Below are 8,383 nucleotides of genomic sequence, written 5' to 3'. Positions count from 1 at the left end.
ATCGAGCCAGTATATTCAAAGATATATTAACAATCGAAAAATTTGATTACTATCATTATAATATATCAGTCAACCTATTTTAATTATTGGTGGAATAAATTAATGTAGCGAAGCAAGAATATGCCAAAACCCTTAAAAGATGTCAATAACCCATGTAATAATTCGGAATAATTGGTCATGGGACGTGAGGTAAGTCAATCCAAACGACAGCCTAAAGGACCTAAAGGAAATCGAGGGTGAAAATTGGGCGACTAAATTGCTAGGAGTTGTTTCTGGCTTGGGAACGTGGGGGCCTATCTTAATTCGAGAAATTCCTGCACCATCACAAATCTACGCTGTGTCGTCTTTCTTTATAAATAATACACTATACTTGCTGAACGTTGATTTGACTTGACACCCCGCCTTAAAAAGTTTCAAATGCTACTTTCATCGAATTATGAGAATCTAGTCTGTGATCGGGTATAGCGAACGCCTGGGACTTAGCCAGCTGGGGAGTAGTTTACCGTTTCTTGCTGAAGTGAGTTTAAGTGAAAGAAATGTAAATAACCACTGGCTCCAAGCACGCAATACTAAAGCGTTGTTCAGCAACGTGACACTTGTAAATATTCTCTATTGTACTCAATATTTAAATGAAGCAATTCTTATCTGTGCTACTGACATTTGCGGTCTCATGTTTACGTTTGTTGAGCTATTATTAGATATGGATTAGTTATCTATTGTGAACTATTCTCTTTTCAGTGCCGTGCTTTCAATGGACAGAAAATCTGTTATCGCAGGGACGCCTTGAGAAATCTTTCAAATATGGGTCGTTCCTCGCGATGGCGATGTGCCAGGAATCTTAGCATTTGTCTCAAATACCTGTGTGTTTATTTATCAAAGGTTAATGGAAGTCATGTGTGGAAGGGTGTGATTGGGGGTGTGGCTAGGAGGGCTCACTGACTAATGAATGTTCAATTTATATTGCATCCTGTTCATTCACGTTGAAAAAAACAAAACGAATTGTAGATTAGACCGTGAACAGGGACACTGTTACTAAAAAATCTGAACAAACGCCAAAGTGACGAGCGATGAAGTCGCTAGCCGCTAGTTTTGCTGGCGCTGTTACAGGTTGTGTTTGTACTGGGACGTGATTCATTGGTGGACCGAGTCGATTCACGTATTGTGTCTGCATTAAAGACCATTAGATTCGGAGCGCTTTGTCAAATGCTATCCATAATGCATACACGTACATAAGCATAAGTATAAGAGTTCATCTCTGAAATTGGTAGGAAAAACATAACATTAGCTAAAGCCTTTTGCTAATATTAACTTCCATTCAGTATCATAATTATAAATTCATGTTTATCCACCATCGAATCTTCATGAGACTGAAATAAAACACAAATCGCGGTGATAAACACTGTGACGCCCCGTATTTTTAAAAAACTTGACGTTTCGTATGCTACGACATACATATTCAAAAGTAACCGTTATGATCTGGGACCGAGAGTAAGAAAAACGATCTAACCATTCAGTGACCATTCCGTTACCATTCAGTATTTCCAGAAACATGCTTGGGTTCTTAAATTGTCTTCAATTAGTACCACGCACTCGTGACGTCACCTTTTTGAACCAGTAATCTATTTTTGAAAGAATGACATATTTCTTCACTTTGAAAATGAACTAACTGGAGCCTAACTTAGTACTGTACACGTAGTTGTAATGACAACTAACCTATATTATTTAACTAACGCTATTTCGATAGTTTTGCAAAGTAACGGACATATTTCTGAAAGCACCGGACGTGACATTATTTTGGTGTCGCGAGGTGCCTTATGAACGCCGAAAGCGCGAGCTTCCTTGGGGGGTCTGGCGGTATGCCTTCCTCCCCCCCTTCCCCCGGGAAATTTTTAAAATAGAACACTCAGAAACGCTATTTCCAGTGTTTCTGGAACCCAAGACTCAGTTTCCGAGGAAAGGCTCTGACGGCTGGAGTTCATTCAAATTATTTTTAAAAAGTAAAATCATAATAACAAAAAATAAAACAAATCCGTCAAATATTGGCATCAAAGTACCGGACATGGAATGGGAAACATCCGGCCTCCGGAATCAAGCGAAAACCCTGTCAGTTGTTTAATTTCCTAGACTATTAAAAGAAAACAGATGACTGTTTAAGAGGAAAACGAAAAGAAAGTACAGTACTTCTACGGCGTAGTTGGTCAAAAGAACTGATTCGTCATATTCGATTGGTTTTAGTTATTGTACCTGTTAGTATAGCACTTTCCATCCTGTGATGACGTCATGAAGTATACCAACTGCTTGACTGAGGTTCATACGGTCTGTCCAAAGCACGATTTCTAAAATCGGCACCCAGCACTCAAGCCGCATGATGCAGGTGCTTTGTACCATTGAGTTACGGATGCTTGTTGCAAGCAAATTGACAGTAAGTAATTCACACTGCATGGACACCGATGCAGAGTGAAAAGTGATTTTGACAATTCCTTAGCCATTGTATCTTTTCCAGGTCAGGTGGGTATCTTGAAACTTTGTTGTACTCTAGACAAGAAACCATGCAAGATTTAAAGTTAAGGTTACCTCAAGTAACGGAAGTACTGCATAAAAACACATTTATCACAATTTACAAATTCAGTCTATTTATGGTATTAGCCCACCTTGTAAACTAAATTGAATCTGTATTCATTACCATTGCCCTTTCCCCACCTTAGACACAGCGGGAGACGCTGAGGCGAGCAAATCAATTCATTTTTGGCCTTTGGCCCTGACTCGATTTTAGAAAGTAAGTTAAATTAACGCTGCTCAATTTTGTCTAGGGCCAGCATCGTAACAGTTCCAAACGAGCCTTACTCTAACACTAGCGTTATTGTTGAAAATAGAGTCCGAAGATTGCCATTATTTACTACATGATGAGATGTGCAACCACGCTGAGTCTCTCATGCCTCCGCGAACAGTTTCACAATGAAGTAAAGGGCGAGAGGAATCCCATATCGCACGCTTAATTTACTAAGTTGCTCCAGTTTTGTTCCCATTGTCCCCATAAAATTTTAGGTTGGTTGTGATGAAAGAGCTCGTGGCTAATAGTGAGGCAAACCTAAAAGCGACCCGGCTCCTCAATTAATATTTATTTATGTTTTTGTTTTCTGATATTTTAATAATTCTTCTTACCATACGACCAGTCCGGTCCTCTCATTACCATATAATTAATCTACTTTCCCGTGCTCTTTCTTGCTCTTTTTGCTCATGCCTGCTCTTTCTTCTGCTGCTCATCACTATATTTAGTCTCTTTATTCGTGCTCTTTCTTGTTCTTTCTCTCGTTGTTTGTCACTGGTAATTTGCCTGTTTTCCCGTGCTCTCAGTCGCTCTCTTTCACTTTGAGCATTCCTTACTTTTCGCATGCTAACTGTTTTTTTATCTCTTTCTCGTCTTTTCTCGTTGTAGGTCATATTAATTAAAAAGATACCTAGCTTGTTTTACAAAAACGCAGTGTCAAATACAGAACGCTGGCCATGCAACTTCCCGCCAAAAAACGCGGGTTCCAGTCCGTGCAACTTCCGGCCAAAAAGACAGGGGTTCCAGTAAGTCCTTGCCACTTCCCGCCAAAAACCGCAGGTTCCCGCAGTGCGACATAACGCGTACATGAAATGTTGAACGTACGGTTGGACGTTCGTACGATGACATTATAGCCAAAACCAAATTTTTTTTGCATGGATAGGATACCATGTTTTTTTTAATCATGGTGCTCCGCGCGCGCGGAGCTCCGCCACCATTACACAACGCCTTTTCCTTTTCCTCCAGCTTTTAATTCCCAAGAAGACTCTATTTCGGAAATGAATGAAAAGCATGCAATGCAAAATCCAAAATAAGATTAAGGCGAGGTTTGCAGAAGGTATCTCGTAAAGCCTACGGTCAAACAGTCAGGAAGCAAAAGAAATTCAGCGTTGTGAAATACGTAGTTGTGCTAAGATAACCGTGTGAGGCTGTTAGAGAGGGTTAAATTGTAGGAGATCCTGGCTGAAAGAGCCTTTTATTTTGATTGTGTTCTCCTGATTTAGAGTTTTGTCAAGTACCGTCTGGTATTCGGTGATAATTGCTTGGATTACGCACACGAACACGAACGTTTATAAATTCTATTGTAGTTACAAACGAATTAGTTAATGCTAATAGCATTTGCAGACGAGAGTTAAGAGTGAAGATTAAATTAGAACGAAAGATCCTATAGGAGAGTAGACTGGCTCTGAAGGATCGGTACGTTTGTTGCCAACGCCCAAATATTCGATAACACCGGCCGAGGCAAAGGCACCAAGCAAACGCATTTAATTACTCAGGACATCTTTCTACGGTCACATCTTGTGTAAACATTCTACGCTGACACGGTACTCAGTCAGAACAGAGCTCTACATGAACTCGTGAGGAAACGCCGCTTGACGTTGATATCTGGTTTCTTATGGCATGACTCAAAATAATTGGTTTGACACTAAGACAACATTTCGCACACATGTGCACCTAGGGCAATCAAAGAAGCAGTTAGAATAAATGAAACGGCATTAGTGGCATTAGGATGAGAATGATTTACACTTTTATATGATTTGCTAGTGACCTCCTCTACACTCTCTAGAAAGATAAAGAAAAGAAAGGCAAGAAATAGCTCGTCATTGCAATGTCAATGATGAGGCAACGTTCATCCTGTTTGTCCACAAGCACAATGTCGGGGCGATTGTGCTGCATTTTCTTGTCTGTGTGTATTGAGAAAACCTAAAATAATTTTTTAATTCTCTTTTTTCTCAACATTCTTCGGAATATGTTCGTACAACAGAAAGTAAAGGGGGAAGAGAGCTCATCCCCCATACATACCCTTTTCTATAGCCATAATATGTCTCAAGTTATTTTTAGATCGACTCCCACGCTGTACATATCCAAAAGGGATAAGGCAACAGCTAATCATATGGCAGGAATGTGTTCTCTGAGCGTGGCCTATCCACGCGGAACGCATTCTTGCCGTGTGAATGGCTGTTACCTCATCCCCTTGGGATATGTACAGCGTGGGAGTCGATCTAAAAATAAATTGAGACATATTATGGCTATGCATGGAAAATGGTATATGTATGGGGGATGTTTATTTTCTCTTGTTTCATACCATTTGTCACTCCTTTCAAAATCATTGTTGTTTTCACAAATCCCAATGCAAGGCCCTAGCAAATCTATCGTGTCCCCGTTTATATTCTTTCTGCACCAACTTTGGGCACTCGCATAACAAGTAGTTTACTGTCTAACCTTTCTGTCGACACATACGACACAAAGAATCATTCCGTGATCTGTCTATATTAGCTTTGATTGCATTTTTTTTAGCGATTGGCTTTGTGTCGCCATCAACAGCCCCTCGGTCTCCTTCTTTAGATGCCCTTGTTGGAGCCACATTATAGTCTTATTACCTGCCACTTCATCCTTTTTCTGCAACTCCTCAACTGTTGTCCATCTTCCTTTTCTTAAAATTGATATTGGTTTCCAGACCTCTTTCCCTTTTGCTGCCACCAACAACTCCTCTTGACTCTTGGCAATATAGTTAAACAGACACAATATTATATTGCCAGTTCCAGGCAGTCCTCAACCGAGCACAAACCTCTCCCACCTATCTTTTCCGGCGGGTATAATCTGGCTACACTTCTCGTGGTGGGTGGAGAGTACTGCAGATGGTCTGAGATACACGCTGGTATTTCTATCAAGCTCTTTCCTGCCCACTTATTAACTCCTTTTATCATATTACCACCATTAAGTTTTGATTTCATTTCTTCGTTCATAACTCTGTCAGACTCCAGAATCCCTAAATTTTTGTAGCTGCTTCCTTCATCCAGTTTTCTTCCCCCAGGTACCATCTGATGCTGTTACCTTTCGTCTCCGTAACGTGATTTTTGCACAATTGTCAATTCCAAAATCCATTCCGATATCTTTACTGAACACTCGCACTGTGCATGTGGACGAGTGACTAGAGACCCTTTTCACTTTCGCATGAAGTTTTAGGTCGTCCGTCAACATTAGGTGATGGACGACCTTAGAAACCTCGACTTTTTAAGAAGCAGGTTTAATAGAATCATTGCAATAACAAACAAGAAGGGGGTGAAAATGAATCTCCCTGAAAATGCACTTCCCCAAAAACATTTAAGACCGAGGTCTGATCTGTTCTCCAGCTTTTTATGCTTTCACTCAGTAGCTTCTTCATATTCTCTGCAATTCCAGTCTTCAAACAACGAATGAAGCTCCATATCACAAGCCCTTTTTTAGTTAACTCTCGTCATTGTCACATTTCTCTGGCTGGCGCTGGCATGCCTTACGACCATCCTGTCAATGAGCACTGAGGAGTTCACGAGTTCCTCTCGCCTTCTTCCTACACCCTTTGTGTTCCTCTGGTGTGAGGTTTCTCTCATCTAAAAGACCATGTATCTCCTCTGAAATCATTCCTGAAAACAATCTCCACAAAAGCGGGAGGCACGTTATCGGTCTGTAATTATTTGGTATGCTTCACCTTTGTAACATCCTTCAAATTTAATAGAGTCCCCACTTTGGTCATCCACGTGGGTGTTCGCCCCAGCGCTACAATCTTGGACTTTTCAAATGGAAAATGAAGACCACCCCTCCCCCCAATTTCAATGATGAACAAATGGCGGCCTTTAACTTACGTGCGGAGTAATCATTGATTTTGGGAGGAGGCGAGGACTAATTTTTCATTTTATTTTGTCCAAGCAAGAGGGCACTCTTGCAATTGTTCTGATATCCTCTCATACAAGGCAGGAAAATGTTTTCAACCAGACGCCCTGTAACCAAGTTAGGTCTTTCAAATTTGAAAGTCAGGGGCTTTCAAATTTAGTATTCTCTTCAGGGTGTTCTTCACCTTCTCCTCTGCTTGAAACTGTCACCTTCCTTTGTGATCGCCTTGAGCCACTCCACATCCTTGATGTGTCCTGTTGGGTTACCCCACATACCGTTCCAGAATTGTTCAAATTTTTCCTCGTCTCATAACTCTTGCCTTGATTACTCTAAAGAGTTTTTTTATTTTTGTACTGTTCTATCCTGTTGTTATATCCCTTTGTTTGCCTTGGTAATTATTATTACTACCCATCAGGCCCCTCATGGGTTCCCACACAGCTGCCATTGAATTATTAGTGCCACCTTATTATGCCTCCAACAACTATTAGTATTGTTATTAATCACTTTTCGATCTAACAAGAAGCAAAACACCGACATAAAGTTCGGCATACCATAGATCATCTTCATCAACATGAGAGATCTTTATTACCGCCTTCCGCACGACCTTCGTTTTTCTGTAAAGCAGACCACATTGTAAGAATCCCGATTATTTTCGTCTTAAAAATACTCCATCAATTGTCAATGGGTCAGCTAGTCGAAAAAGAAGACATCGTGTCTTCAACTTGAGTGTTAAGTTCTGCCTATCCTGTCCAGTGGCGTTGACTCAGGCGAAAGAGAATGCCGCTTCCGCCATAAACTCGGAAAATTAATGTTAGAATAACAAACCAGTAAAATAAATTTGTGTGACACAACTTTGCAGCCGTGAGAAGACAAGACAAATTATCATACGGTCGAGACTCAATCTGTTCCTGTTCCTCAAATGTTACGAGGAAACTGAAAAGGTCATGATAAAACTATCAAACTTAAGCACTGCTCGATCGAGTTTCGCATTCTTTGTAGGTTCCGATCTTTCTCATTAAATTAAAATGAAGTAAGGAACGTACGTAAAGACAATAGAAATGCCCAATCTTTCGCAATATTTTGGACTGCTTAAATTATAATACCGGCATTATTGAGATTGAAGGGTATCAAGCTAAAATTATTCAGTTGAGGAAAGGTTAAATTTCAACTTCACTTTGCAACAAGTAAAAAGCGGCGAGTGCTACGATTTTAACGCACTAAAAGTGCGATAAAAATGAGTTATAACTGGCTATTTTTCAAAAGCAATAACCGGCGACTTCGGCCGAAAAATGACTCAGCGTTATCAATCAAAGGCAGGAAGTCTGACTTTTACTGGATCGACCTTACCTTGCTAACCTTGCCAAACGGTAAAGTGACAACTTTTCCTGCATTCCGCAACAGCAATTGCAAGAAAACTGCTTTTCTGTTTTAGTCAATTTGAGGAACTTTCGTATTCAACGCATGACGTCTGAATTTTCAGACAATAGATGTTACTTTGCGTAAGGCGTAATATTTAGTCAATTACGTGACGTAGTGGGTGAACGCTACTGTCACACAATGAATGCAACCTTCCACAAGTTATGAACTTTGGAATCATCCCTTGTGACGAAGATCTCTAATACCACGTATAAATTCATTAGGAGGGCGTTTACGCTCATATGTAGACCTCAGTGCTTGGTCGTTTTG

The 8,383-nt window shown here is 40.4% G+C and overlaps 1 protein-coding gene across 2 annotated transcripts in view; it reads right to left on the bottom strand.

The window, feature by feature from the left end:
- LOC137968962 (RNA-binding motif, single-stranded-interacting protein 2-like) overlaps window positions 1-8,183 on the bottom strand; it is a 70,270-nt gene extending 62,087 nt beyond the window's left edge. For both annotated transcript variants that reach the window (XM_068815447.1, XM_068815448.1), the window contains exons 1-2: window positions 8,045-8,183; window positions 2,245-2,535 (exon numbers count right to left, since the gene is read on the bottom strand). The gene's annotated coding sequence lies outside the window, so the exon portion shown is untranslated. The remainder of the gene's footprint in view (window positions 1-2,244; window positions 2,536-8,044) is intronic.
- Window positions 8,184-8,383: the final 200 nt, after the last annotated feature.

The sequence above is a fragment of the Montipora foliosa genome, chromosome 8, assembly GCF_036669935.1.
Source record: "Montipora foliosa isolate CH-2021 chromosome 8, ASM3666993v2, whole genome shotgun sequence".
NCBI lineage: Eukaryota > Metazoa > Cnidaria > Anthozoa > Scleractinia > Acroporidae > Montipora > Montipora foliosa.
Note: the sequence above shows the minus strand (reverse complement) of the source record. Positions and strands in the feature narration are given on the sequence as shown.